This window comes from Mastomys coucha, unplaced genomic scaffold (genome assembly GCF_008632895.1).
Source record: "Mastomys coucha isolate ucsf_1 unplaced genomic scaffold, UCSF_Mcou_1 pScaffold15, whole genome shotgun sequence".
Lineage (NCBI taxonomy): Eukaryota > Metazoa > Chordata > Mammalia > Rodentia > Muridae > Mastomys > Mastomys coucha.
The window spans coordinates 147760592-147775543 of NW_022196897.1; the positions used below are offsets into that span (position 1 = coordinate 147760592).

Here is a 14952-nt window from a genome sequence, read left to right on the forward strand (position 1 = left end):
TCCTCCTATTGCTGATCGAATTTGCAATCTAGAGCAGACTTCTAATGATACCTATGACTTTCTAATATTTAATCCATGAAGCCTGTATAGATCTGTCCAGAATGAGTTATGCCTAACACATTCATCAATGCCTAGTTGATTTTGAAAAAAGTGCAATATGGCTCAATTGTATCCTTAACAGAAGTGAGATTTCAGTGTAGTTATCTCTGAATCACTTCACACACACTCCCCCCATCACACACATGCAGTGCCCAGGAGCATGCCTGACTCTAAGCAAATGATCAATGCACATTTGTTGAAATGAATAAAAGTAGATTGAATTAAAGTTGAAAGCAAGAATGAAGCCAAATCTGGATGGATTCAGAATCTTTAATCAGGGTAAACAGTGATTCCCAGGAGTGCCTGCCAAGTAACCTCATATCATCCCCTTCAACTAAGAATATGAGGAAGTGCCAGCGTGTGTGTAGAGATGACAGCCTTTATTGAATATCAACCATATGCCAAGTGTATGATTTCCTTTGTGAAAGTTATTCAAAAGTTTGCGAATTGGATAAAAATTTCTTATCCCTTGAAATGTTCTGTGCCCTTCTCTTGAACATCTTTTAGAAGGATTCAATTGCACTCTGAGATGTGTGATCTAAGACAAAAGTCCAGGTACTCAAAGAGTGTAAAAATTATGTTAATTAGTGAGGCAATTGTGATGTTGTGCCCATTGTTTACTCAGAGCATGCCATAAACTTGATGAAAACAGAGCAGCATAGGCTACAGCAGCCCTCTGTCTAGTTTGTCCATCCAAGGACACTGGATTAAAAAGCACGATAAGATACAGAGGCCAGGACTATTTCACTAAGGTGAACAAAGGCTGTGAAGGAACTCCTCTCGCAAACCTCCCAAGAACATGTAGCGTCATTGATGGGGCAAATATTCCTTGATTTTCTCTGAACACAGGGACGCTCATTTGTGTGAATAATAAAAAAGGAATGCATATGAGTGCATGCCATCCCTGGATGAGCAACAAGTTTGGGTGGACGTGTGCATGTCTGTGGTCTTATGTATACCTTTGTAGGAGTATCCAGAGTGCACATGAGTGACACGGGTGAATGTGACCAGTGTTACAGGAAGCATATACTGTAGCTGAGCATCACAATATCCAAATAAGGGACTGTAGCCCCTAAATGTATTACGATGAAAGTGATGCCTAAAACTGGTAAGATGGCTCAGGAGGATAAAGACATTTGCTAGCATGCCTGTTGACTTGAGCTCTGGAACTCATGTAAATAAGGAAGGAGAAAATTGTCTCCATTGAGCTGTCTTCTGATACTCCCATCACACATCATGCATACCCATATTAATCGATTAATTAATAAAAAACAGCAACATACAAATAAATGTGGCTAAGTATTTGGGTGGATGACATCTGAGCATGCATAGTGGGACAAGGGTTCCACATGGCTGTGTGTATAAGAGTCTTTTATGTCTATAAGACAGCTGAAGGCAGTTGATGCATGAATGGTAATTCAAACTCATTCCAACTTTACCTCTGGAGTTGTTCTTGAATGAAAACCCCTCATGTTTATCAGGTAAACTTAGTCATTTTCAAACATCACAAAAACCTAAGACCTGAACCTAGAAAACGTGAACAGGAGTAGAGGGATGAATGCAAAAAATCATCAAGATCCACATTGCTCTTTGTGTAACAACAGCTTTAAGTAAAGCTTTGCATCTGTTAAGAGGGCTAATGACAGCTTGATTAATGGAGGGTCCCTTAGTCAAGGGACTCTGATCATTAAGGAAAGAAAAACAGAAAGTTTACAGTCTCTGAGGCTCCCTTCTGAGCCTAGCAATAGAATCTAACAATACTGTGTACTGGATTTAGGTAACATGCCTTCTACCCAATCTTCCTATCCTGATCTGTATCCAACTAACTCACTCCTATGTGCCTTATAAAGAACGGGGACTTATGGGTCCCTGTTCTTCATCTTCTCTGTTCTTAACAATGCCCACAAGATAAGATCATTGCCTTGGTCATTCTCCTCTGTTTTTAACAATATCCACAAGATAATATCTTTGTCTTGGTTTCTTAGCCAATCTTTTTAATCCTTCATTGAATCCCTCCATCATCCTTGGTTATTCACTTGAGACCCCAAAGCCTTTGGAGATCTTCAGGAGATAGACCTTTCTCTTAGAATCACCATCACCTGTGATGGCCTGGATTAAGATTAATATAGGACTGGCTTCATGTACTGCCCATCATTGCTCTGAGAGTATAGCTGTGATGATCTAAGAAAACGGGTCATTGCTGAGTTTTTGGATATTCAGTTGTTCAAGGATGTTGGAAGAAAGTATAGCATCCACACAGGCTTAGCCTCATCATCCCTTATCTGGCTGTTAAATTTGGTTGAATTGACAAGCAGATCTTTGATAATCAGGTTGAAGGGATGAGGATAAACCTGAGAGGTTCACTGATCTATGAGTGTCAATTCAGCAAAAGCAGCTCATACCTCCTTCACAGTTCAGTTCCTTTTTTAAAAACGCTCTTTTCCCATAAACCGATGTAATGCACAAAGGGCCACCTGAGTATTTTTTTTTTTTTAACGTTGGTAGCCTAAACTGCTTAGTTGGTATCCCAGCTTATATGAAACCACAAAGAGAGAGGGAATGAGGGCATTTTGGAGGTTAAGCTATGTAGTCAACATATGGTACACATGTGAATGGGATTACTGTGTTGGAGCAAACTCAGCAGTTCCCACAGGCCCACCGCATCTGCAGCTTATCTATTCAGACATAAACTGCAAGTGTCACCAGAAACCCATAAGCCTTTCTGTCAGATGGATCTGTCTGCCTGTGCATCCAGCATCCGCTCAACAAGCAAGGCAGAAAGGGCATCACAGTGGCTGCATAGAGAAGGGAAGTGGTGGGGGAGAGGGACGGGAGGATGGCGAGGGTTTCCCTTTCCTACCTTAACTGTTCTCACTGTTCTCCTGAAAATACATCTGTCAATAGCACACTGCTTTCACCCCTCTGGTAATGATCAACATAGACCTAAATGAGAATGATCTACTTTGAAGTTATATCTCCAACCTTGGAGAAGAAGTGGTTGCAGTGAACTATGCAGGGCTGTTGGAGTAGGCACATTTTAATATGAAAATCCTGGTGTCTTAAGAGAAGAAGAATTTAAAGTAGTTGAAGATGCATTTACTCATGCAGTTTCCTATGTTGGCTTCTGTCTCTCCCAATGAGAAGATGGGCATTTATGGTGTTTTCTTGGCACGGCTTCCCTGGGGGCTCTCCCCATGAAGGCTCTGAAGACTGCTCTTTGTCCCAACTCCATCTTACTTATAAAGTAGCTGCTAGAACATCAGTGAGAATGTGCACTTTCTGCTTTAGCACCTCCTCCCATTGGAGACAAGGGCATTCCACTCTGTGCCAGGTTCCAAAAGCTTCCTTCCAGTAGAACATACAACATTCTTCCAAAAGCTTTGGGAAATATGGCCTCTTGATCATCACCCTGCCGTCTCTGATGCCAAAGCAAAGAGTTTAGATAGTACCTCACATCTCTCACCCGATTCCTCTGATGAGACATACATAGTCAACTTTCTATTATTAAAAATCCCAGTGCCTCTTTTCTGTTCTTTTCTGTACATGGGGCAGATGCCTACAGACAGATGTAATACCCATCTGAGATGTTGATTCAGATAACAGATGGAAAGTAGGGCTTAAGTTCCCAGGTGAACGTTGCCCAACTTTAGGCAGGTGCACATTTTGGTCTGCGTTCTCCCAGAAAAAAGACATGTGTTATCTCATATTCATACTCCAGGGACAGACTCCAAGTCAAATGGCATGTTACAGAAATGGTTCCAAGATAAAATGGTAAGGGTGGCAAACAGGAGAGAAAAGTGGGTGAGCCAATCAGGGGCATGTTAACAGGTGACGTCCTGAAAAACTGGTCCCAGCCCAATATCCCAAAATCTCAAGCCAAAGTCTTTGAGCCTGCAGATGCATTCTGTTTTCAGATCTGGGCAATCTCAGGCATTTCCAACTATTTATGTGGGTCAGACAATGAATCCCTAGGTGCCTAATAACAGCCCTTCAAAGCAGGTCACACCTGAGAATCATTACATCAATGCACACAACACCTGGGAGACTGGCACAACATAGCACATGACAGATCTACAGGGAACAGCAGTGTGTCCTACAGGGTACTTTTAAACAGCGTCCACATGGTGTAAATGAAACAGTGATCCAATGCTGAGAAAACAGCCTTGAGCCTGGACAATGGTAGCGTTGTAATTTACTCATCTCTTTGCTTCCTTTTTTCCTTTCTTTCCCTTCCCTTAGCTCCTTTCCCTTTCCCTTCTCCCTTCTCTTCTCTTCTCTTCTCTTCTCTTCTCTTCTCTTCTCTTCTCTTCTCTTCTCTTCTCTTCTCTTCTTTTCTCTTCTTTCCTCTCCTCCCCTCTCCTCTCTTCTCCTTTTCCTCCTTCCATCCTTCCTTGTACTGCCTTTTCGAGGCAAGATTTTCTGTAGTTTGAGCTAGTCTTAAACTAAGTGCATAGCTAAGGATGACTTTAACCTCTTGATCCTCTTACATCTACCACCCAAGTGCTGGGATTACAGATGTACATCACTAAGATTTAAAGAGAGACACTTGTATTCCTCCTCCTTTCATTCATCTCTTTCTCTTTGCCTGTCCGTGTTTATGTGTGTATGCATGTATGTATGTATGTATGTATGTATGTATGTATGTATGTGTTAATCAAATCTTTATTCTAGCTACCCTGTATAAAAGCATGGTATTTTATTTATAAGCCGTAATCATAGATTGAGCAGGTCGTGAGCTATTCTAACTTACATCCCAGCCATATGTCCCGTGTTACTTGCTGTTTGAGTCTTGCTCAGGTTATTTCTGCTCCATGAGTCTGTCCTCAGAGGGCACTTTTCCAGACACATGATCTTGGTCCATCTCCTCTCATGGTGGTCTCCCACCAACCTGTGTCCTCTCGCCTTCTCTTCTCTCTTTCTTCTTTTTTCTCCTTCTCTCCCATGTTCTCTCTTGAGACTCCTCTCTTGATTCTCAGGTCCTGCCTTTCTCTCTCTATTACCTAGTTACAAGTTTTAGCCTTTTATTAACCAAAAGTTTTAAATTGAGCAAGGTTTACACAACAAAGTATATGGGAGGATATAGGCATCTGGAGGGCAGCCAGATGTTGGGGTTCAGAATTTAGCATTTGTATACATAGCAACAGGTCAATTCCCAATGGGTGTGTGTGTGGCTTGCATATGTATTGTTCATGTATGCGCACATGTGCATATATTTACATGTATGTAGAGGTCAGAATTTGACATCAAATGTCTTTGTCAATATCTCTCCACTTGATTTTGTTGAGACAAAGTCCTATATAAACGTGCTGGCCAACTAGCCCCTGAAGTCTGCCTTGAATCTGGACTCGAATACAAAGTCATCTCTGAAACAGAGAATGGAGACAGTGGAAATGACCTGGCACTGAGCCACCATTTTTCTAGGCAAGGGCTGGTAAACTGTCTTGCAGGTATATCTCATATCTTCTGCCTCTTTTTTAAAAATGAGAATGATATGACTAGTTTCCTTCTCACCCTGATCGGTTCATACTGAAATAAGTCTACTTCCCTTTCCAGTTCTAGTTTTATGGATTTTGTTTTTAATATAAAAAACCTAAGGAAGATCTATATACTTGGAGATTTTTAACACTGGGACATGGATGAAATCAGAGTACTAGTCCGGTGAGGTATTTGTCTTAGGGTTTCCAATGCTGTGAAGAGACACCACAATCAAGGCAACTCTTATAAAGGGCAACATTTAATTGGGGCTGGCTTACAGGTTCTAAGGTTAAGTCCATTATTGTCATGGTGGGAATATGGCAGTGTCCAGGCAAGCATGGTCTGGAGGAGCTAAGAGTTCTATATTTTGTTCCAAAGGCAAACAGGAGACAACTCAGCATCCTCAGACAGCTAGGAGAAAGTTCTCAAAGCCCACCCTTACAGTGACACACTTCCTCTAACAAGGCCACACTTCCTCTAACAAGGCCACACCTCCAAAGTGCCACTCCCTGGGCCAAGCATATTCAAACCACCACAGTATTTTTCAACAGCGTTTGTTTCCAGTACCATATCATGGAATCACATGGTAACCATTAAATGTCGGTTTGGTTTCTCTACCACTGAAGCTTCAGGTGACAGCCAGGAAAAGTCATCTCAGACTCCAAAGGGGCCTTTCAGCTCAGTAGCTCTCACCGATAGTGTCGCAACATGATCTCCTACAGGCTTGAAATGGTTATTCCTTGACCCCACCCCCAAGCAAACTGAACCAGAATCTGTAAAAAATGGGATCTCAGCATCAATATTATCTTAGTTTTCAGAATAATTGTAGTATATAGCCATGAAGTGACTATATACTATATAAGTCCCAGGTGATTCCAGCACTTACCAATTTATTAACTCAGTAGGAGGACCCCATACTAGCAATCACAATCACTTAAAATTACCAAGGTGGTGCATCCCAAGTTCACTAACATATAATTCACAACTACCAGTCTTTGCCCATCACATCTCAAGTCATTGTCTTGCTTTATTTCCTCTAAAGCTTTTGATCACAATGGAAGCCTCTGTCTACAGTTTGCTTGCAGCCTTGGCTCCTGCAGCTCTGAGACTGTGAGCATCTGATGTGTGAGACCTCTTCTTCACCCCCTTTAATACACTGATAACACTTGTTAGCCAAGTATTTGTAAAAGAAGTAAATTTTTAGGTTTGGTGGCTCACACCTGCAATCCAGGTACTTGAGAGGCTGAGACAGGTGGGTCAATCAAGGTAAGGCTCAGCTACATAGCAGGTTCGAGGCCAGCCTAGGCTACATAAGACCTGTTCTGAGAAAACAAAACAAATAAAAATAAATACATTTGCATAATGAATTTTAAAACTGGAAAGTGATTTTAAAAATGATCCCTGTTTTTGTCCTGCCTCCCTTCCTTTACCTTCTGTTCCCTCCGTTCCTTCTTAGAGAGAATTACACCATGTACCCCAGAGTGGCCCACAACTCATAGTCCCTGAGGAGCACCTCCCAGAAATCTGAGATTACTGGTGAATGCCACAACATTTTGTTTCTCATACAGGTTTCAATATGTTATTCCCATCTTCCCACAGTATCCCTCTGCCCCTTCTGCGCTCTGATAATTACTCATCCAATCAAGAAAGCCCAGACTAAATGTCACCCTTTCTAGGGAACTTCTCTTAACTGGTGAATGAGAGTGAGTTTCTCCTTCCTTGTTTCTTTGTTGATATTCTTTTCCAAGCTCTTGGTGATTCATGCTGAAAAGATGGCTTCATCTACAGAAACCATTTATTGAGCACTTACTAATTCTTGCAAATGTGAATTCTGGTTATTATCTCATTTGACCTCCACAGAAACTCTGTCAGGTAGCTATCTATAATCATTTCCATCTGATAAAATCAGAAAATTGAAGCATGAAATATTCTGTCTCTCACACAGATGGTGCTGTTTGAGCTTTTGAGCTAACATGAGAATGTAGTCTGATTCCAGAAGCCTCAGTTTTAGTCGTGGCATTCACTCACAATAAAATTGTTTGCCTTATCACGCCAAACCCTTTGGATTTTAAAACAATTATTTTTGTTTAGAAAAAATGCAATGCCATTATATAAATCTTGGAAAGTGAAAGAGAAAATGAATTTCCCCTAGACAATTCTAAAACGCAATTATTTAGGAAAATGTTGGTGAATCTTTTAGCTTCTTTTATTTTTGTTTCCCGCATGAACAAACTTAGTACTGAAAATCAACAGTGGAAAGTTGTTATAGACATTCATCCTGCAGCCAGTGTCACTGGACTGCACACATGCTAGTTTGTCTTATTCATGGTTTTGCTTTTAATGATCTCAGTTACCCATGATCAACTTTCGTCTGAAAATGAAAACTTCTAGAAATAAATAATCCATACATTTTAACTGTACAGTGTCCTAGGAAGCATATTTAAATTACACTGTCCCTATCCATCCTGCCTAAGACATGAATGCTCTCTTTATCGAATGTATCCATTCCACGTATGGTCACCAACTGCCACTAGGCAACAGATAGACACTTCAGTTATCAGATCAACTGCTACAGTGCATGTGTTCAAGCATCCCTAGTTTTGCTTGATAAGTAACCAGCCCTTGAATGCTGGGTGTGTTAAAGGGAAGCAGGTACAGAAGACAGGCTGGCAAGAGTAGGAGACCAGCTGGCCATAGGGCAACCACAGTCAGGAATATGTTAAAAATAGTAGTTCAAATTTGCACAAGTCTATGTAAAAAATAGAGGAGTTAATGAATTTTCATTACACTGACTTTTGCTATTGTGACAAATCTTGAGAAAAGCAGCTTAGGAACGTATAATTAATTAATTCTTTTGGTCATGGTTTGGGAAGTGTTAGATTGCCATGGCTGGAGGAGCAGAGAAGCTCATACCATGGCGACCAGGAAGCAAAGAGAGAGACTTCCTATAGCAGCTGGTTTTCCAGACCTGCAGCCTATAGCATAATACCAGCACATTCCAGGAAGGCCTCCTCAATTAATCCTCCCCGGACACATCCCCATTTGGTGCCCTCTGAGGCATGCTTCCTTAATCTCACAGCTACTTCTGAATCCAACCATAATGACAGTCCAAAGTAACCTACCATAGAAACACAACTCCTGTGACCGGGCCCTAATACAAGCCCAGAGAAATATTACAGTAAGAGACAATGGCAGCAGTGTTACTGCTAATGAATATATAACCAAATATTGGTAAATAGAGCCCACTACTATATAAAAAGGATTTTATCTTGTAGCTTAATGAAATTTATCTCAGCAATGCCAGTTGGTTTAATATTGGAACTTTAATGAATGCAGAATAGCACGTTAACAGAATAAAGGTCAGAAATCCCATAATCATCTCAACAGTTGCAGAAAAATGATAAAATATAATACATATTTATGATAAAAATACCACAGAAAGGAAAAGGGGATAGAAAGGAATTTTTCAACTTGATAAATGTCACCTCTGAAACATGTAAAGTTAGTATCACACTCAAGGGCAAAAGATTGAATGCTTTTCTTCTACAGTAAGGAAGTCTGATCAATGGTAGAGTTGAGAATTTAGTTCTTAGAATGGGGTAAATGTAACTAGCAATTATCTTAATTAATTTGTAGCACCAAGTATAGAAAGCGAGAAGGAATATACTTTGTTTGAAGATGTTAGGATTTTATATGCAGAGAATTAAAAGGGTTTTATATACACACATATACCGCCTCAATCTAGTAAATGACTTCAACAAAAATAAAATATTCAACTGCAACATAAAATAAAATAAACATAGATGATAATTTCATTACTGGAGAAAAGCATTCTAAAAATACAATTAACCAAACATCACTACTCATAACAACATCATAACACTAAGACAGTATTAACAAATTATGTGAAATATTTAGATAAGTCAAAGTAAAAATAATTACAGAATATATAGGTAAATAGAGATTCCACATTCATGTATTAAATAGTCCATCTTGTTAAAATTACAATTCTCTCTGAATGTATCTGAATATTTAATGTAATCACTAGCATAATTTCACCCTTCAGATCTGGGATGTCCCCAGAGGCTCATTTGTTAAAAGATTGGTCCCCAGTGAAGTTCAGGGGTGAGAGTTTGGGAAGGATTGTGGATCAGGAGAATTCTGCCATCATTAGCAGACTGATCTACTGGGAGATAAGTAGCCTGACGGTGTTATCAGAAGTGGTGGAAACTTGGGGCCTAAAGAAAGAAGTACAATGCTCTGGGTGTAGCCTCAAAGGGAATGTTGTGTCCTCCGTCCTTCCCTGCTCTCTCTGCCTTCTGCACCTTTGGCTCAGGACATGTTCCCTGCCATCTGCAATCTGCTTCACCAGAGGCACAGAAATAACAATGCCAAGTGACAAGGGACTGAAATTCCTAAAGCTAAGAGCCACAATAAACCTTCCTCCTTTGAATTGTCTCCAGTATTTTGCCACAGAAACAGAAAACCGAGTAACACAAGAATCAAAAGAAACTTTGCTAACCTAATGTGATATATATTTATATCTACCTATATGTATACCTATATCATCTATATCTATATCTACATATGGAAATGCAATGGCCATTATAGGCAAAACAATTAGAAAAAACAGAACAATATTGCAGAGCTTACAGTTCCTGATTTTGTAAATTATGAAAATCAATACCATTAGATGCTGGCAGAAGGATAGACATACAGATCAATAAAAGAGAATTGAAAATTCTGAAATAAATTCCACATTTAGGATCCATTGATTCCTGACAAAGACAATTCAACAGCAATAAGACAGCCTTTTCAGCAAATGATGCTAGGTCAATTGAATATCCACTTGCAAAAATCTAAATTTACACTGCCCACAAGAACTAACAGAAAATGGATTATAAACCTAAATGGATGAGCTAATACAATAAAACTTACAGGATAAAAGAGAAAATCTTCATGACCTCAGACTGGGGAAATAATATATAAATGTATCACCAAAATGATGATCTATTGTTGGAGAAAGAAGAAAAACTAATGTGATTAGATTACTTTTTTTAAAAATGGATTCAAAACACTATTTTATAAGTTAAAACACAAGTCATATCTTTATAGAAAATATTTCTAACTCATATGCATAAGACATATGTCCAATACATGTAGTGATCCATTACCATTCTATAAGGAGATAAACAGCCCACTGAAAAATGCAGATACTTGAAATACTAGTGACTAATAAGCTAATGAAAAGATGATCAACACCATTAATCACATAAAGAGGTATATAAATCAAGATAATGATGATAAGCTACTCTATTCACTCACTAGAATGTCACTGGTCAAAGGACAGACAATTGTTAGCAAGGATGGAAAAGCTGGGACCTTCATATATGGCATCACCATTTGGGGAACAAAAGTCTGGAAGTCCTTTAAAAGTCAACACTAAACTACCAGTTATTCAGACATTCCATCCCTGGAAATCTATCCATGAGAAATGAAGACACATAAGAACACACAAAAAAGCAAGTAACTGTTTGCAGTGACGTGACAATACAAAACAATCTACAAGCCCATTGGCTACCAAGTGGACAAACAGTATATGAGGTACATGTAGCCATCCAACGGAGTGTTACTTATAGCAGCGGCAACAACAGAATCACCCTGATATAGTCTATACAGAAGAAGCTCAGAAGCACTATACTAAATAAGAGCAGCCTGATCTACAAGACCCCTAGTGTATGATTCCATTCATAGGAAATGCAAAGAAAAGATAAATTTATAGGGGCTGAAATCAGATGAGTGAGTGTTTGGGACTAAGAATGGGGACAAGAATCAACTGCAAATGGGCACAAGGGGTCTTATGATCAGGTGGATATATTTTAAGATACTTTTGGGTTGATGGCTACCCAACTTTATCCATTCACCAGAAGTCATTGAGATTGTACACTTTAATTGGGTAAATTTTATGGATCATAAATTAGACCACCATAAGGCTGTTAAGTGAGGTGAGTAATTTCAGATGGTCTTTCTCCTTTCTAAGGTCCATGCTTTGCCTGCAACTATGTGCAAACTTTAAAGCTAAAAAAATGCTGTGATAAATGACTCGTGCTACTGAACAAGATGGGCTAAGAAACAAGTTGAGTTCTTTAATCCCCAACAGAATCTACCTTTGCAATTTCATTCTCCACATTAAAGGTCACTTGCAACTACAGAGCTGAAATTTACAATATGTCTTAGTTAGCCAACCTTTATTTCAAGACTGTAAATTCTGGGTTTTAGTCTCTATTTGCCTAGTCAAAATAGTACTGAGGGAACACTGGGGAATTGGGGAGAGAGTCTCTCTCCATGGGGGGTTGGCGGTGGCATCTTTTTTTTTTTCTTTTCTGACTAGCCCTATGAACAACTGTCCGTCCCATCTGACTGTCTTACTGGTCCTTCGCTCATATATTATGGTTTCTGATTTTGTGTTTTCATGGTGTGTGTGTGTTGTGCTTTGTTTTCTGATTTTTCTTTGTTTGCTTATTTGCTTGTTTTCTAAAGAAAAGGCTTGGAGTTGGATAGGTGAGGAGGATTTGCAAGAAGTTGGGGGGAGTGGAAATATTGATCAAAATATATTACATACATTTTACTTTCAGTAAAATAGAACTATACAGATTGTACAAATGAATCATTTTTTTAAAAAAATAATGTATGGTAAGCATAGCAAATTTTCTTTGGGAAGATGCAACTAGATGGAGAGATGCTACTTCGATCGGTGAATAAGCTACCTATTCGGGAGAGAAACTGAACTAAAACAAGATGGAATATTTACTTCTAGCTCTGCCCCTCACTCTGTCTGAGTTGCTGAGTGAGCCACTTCACTTGTCTGTAAAATGGGATAATTTTGACCAATATAACAAGACACAAGACAGGAGATAAAGATCTTAGGAAAGAAATCAGTTCATCATCATGTGTAGTCTGATCATCATCTAATCTATTGAAGTGCATCAGCTCAAAGACTTCTAAACTTAGTAAAAGAACCCAGTAAAATAATTTGATTTAAAGTAAAGATAAATGAACTACACACCATGGAAAATGGTAGAGAGGAAGGAATGGGAAAACTCTTACAGAAGAAGGTCCACTAAACCCAGCTGCAAATAAGACAAGAAACACATAAGACTAACATTAGTGAAAAGTGCTTTCTTCAAGATGATGTAAAATAATATCTTCGACCACTAGCCTGGGGCTAGGTAGAATGGGTGTTAAATAACTGTGCTGAACTAAAGATGAATAAATGGGCAGAAATTCAAAAGTGCGGAGTGAAGCATCACATGCCATGGAGCTGGTGATCCACCAAAATTGATGCATCACTTCCCTCGGCAAAAAAGCAAATCGATAAAATATGGATCAGAGAGCCTGAGCCCATGTAGATGATCCTAATTTGGCAATTCTAATAAAGTTGCTGTTTCTTTACAGTAACACATAGTGCTCAAAACTTTTTTCTTTAAAAAAATGGAGTGGTGGTGGATGATGGCAGAAAACTACTGTTACTTGTTAATACATAAGACGGTGCTGCAACAATTAAACCACAGGTGTTAGAATATAGGTTCAAGTAAAATTGAAAAGTGTGTGTGTGTATGTGTGACACACACATGCACATATGTACACACACACACACACACACACACACACACACACACACACACATATATATATATATATAGAGAGAGAGAGAGAGAGACAGAGACAGAGACAGAGACAGAGAGACAGAAAGAGAAGTTTTTGTATGGAAATATAAAGACCAACAATTACCAAGCAAGGACAAAAAGGCATCAAGAAACAAATTGGTAAAATATCTATAATATGATTTTAAAACTCTATCAAACTTCAGACCTTACCACATGTATAAAACACCATTATATTCTAGCTGTTTATAATGTACTTATTAAAAAAAGTCAAGATATCCATGCCAAAAAAATAGCATGCGTAGTGCTTGATTGGATCCCAAATTAAAAGTTTAAAAATTTGAAGGACATTAACTGAGGAAGTTTGGATATGTACTATAGAAATAGATGCCAGGTTATGTCATGTTAAAATTTCCTGAGTCTGATGACCATATGGCACATATAAGAGACGGCCTTTCCCTTCAAAGTACACATACTGAAGGCATTCAAGTGGCATGATTGCCTCAGCTTGCCTTCAAACACTTCAACATCCACTTGAGACAAGAAAGAAAGTAAACAGAGTAAAGTGTTCTTCAGTGGTAAACCTGTGGATACCGATGCAGACACAATCATCCTTACAGGGTTGAAATCAAAGGAAGATAGTCTTGGATGAAGGCAATCTTGAAATTGCACGCGTGCGTGTATGTGTGTGTGTGTGTGTATTTTCACCTGTGTTTATTTGGGGATAAACACAGAGGTCAGAGGCCTAATCTGGTATCTTCCTCAATCACTCTCTACTTTAGTTTGTTGAACAGGGTCTCTCACTAAGCCTACAACTCATGGATTTGGATAGTTTGGCAGTAAACACACTCCAGATACCCTACTAATTCTATCTCTCCAATGCTGAATGCCAGGCAAAGCTGTACCCTGCTTTTTCATGTCAGTGATGGAGACTGAATTCAAGTCCTCATACTTTCGGGTCAAACACTGTCTACAAAGAAATCATCTTTTCAAAGTGCAGCCACTCTGGATCCACTTGCATCCATTCCCCAAGTGCTGAAATTATAGGTTTATGTCACCAAACCTGGCTGTGAAATCCTTTTAAGCATAGCAATATAACAACCCATACAACATGCTTATGTGCATGCCCACTTGAAGCACCCAAATTCATGTAAAGAAAGTCAAACAACCAATTATAAGAAGCTGTGCCTCAAAATACAGCAGAGGGGAAATATGATAATACTTGCAAGATTACAGAAGGTGTGTAGAGTAAGAAACACACACACACAATAATATATCATCTCAGTAACTCAAGATGTTGGCTGTATTCTCTTTATATAATGGGATAGAATGAGAAGTTATTAAGGTAAAATGATAAACCAATAAAACTTCCAACTGGGGGAAGAGAAATTTCCAAACTAATTCTCATATCAAATAGGAATTTCAAACCATATACTGTTTAGAAATAGAACAATGGGTGTTCGGTGTTTGTGGGGTAGGGACTAAGCCTGCTTTTGGCATCTGAAAATCCTATGTTACTAAACAAAGCACAATGACAAAAAATTAATTAAGCATTCTATAAAAAAGAAATGAGAGTAAACAGTACTAGAGCCAGATGGCTCCTCCAGTGAGTACTTTCAGTCTTTCAGGAACCAATAAATCCCATCTCCATAAACAATTACACAAAGCAGGGGAAAGAGAAAGAGAGAGAGAGAGAGAGAGAGAGAGAGAGAGA

The 14952-nt window shown here is 39.0% G+C and overlaps 1 protein-coding gene across 23 annotated transcripts in view; it reads right to left on the reverse strand.

Moving 5' to 3' along the window:
* Window positions 1–14952, reverse strand: part of Ptprt (protein tyrosine phosphatase receptor type T) — a 1176099-nt gene that overhangs the window by 298114 nt on the left and 863033 nt on the right. The gene's annotated exons all lie outside the window — the stretch shown is intronic.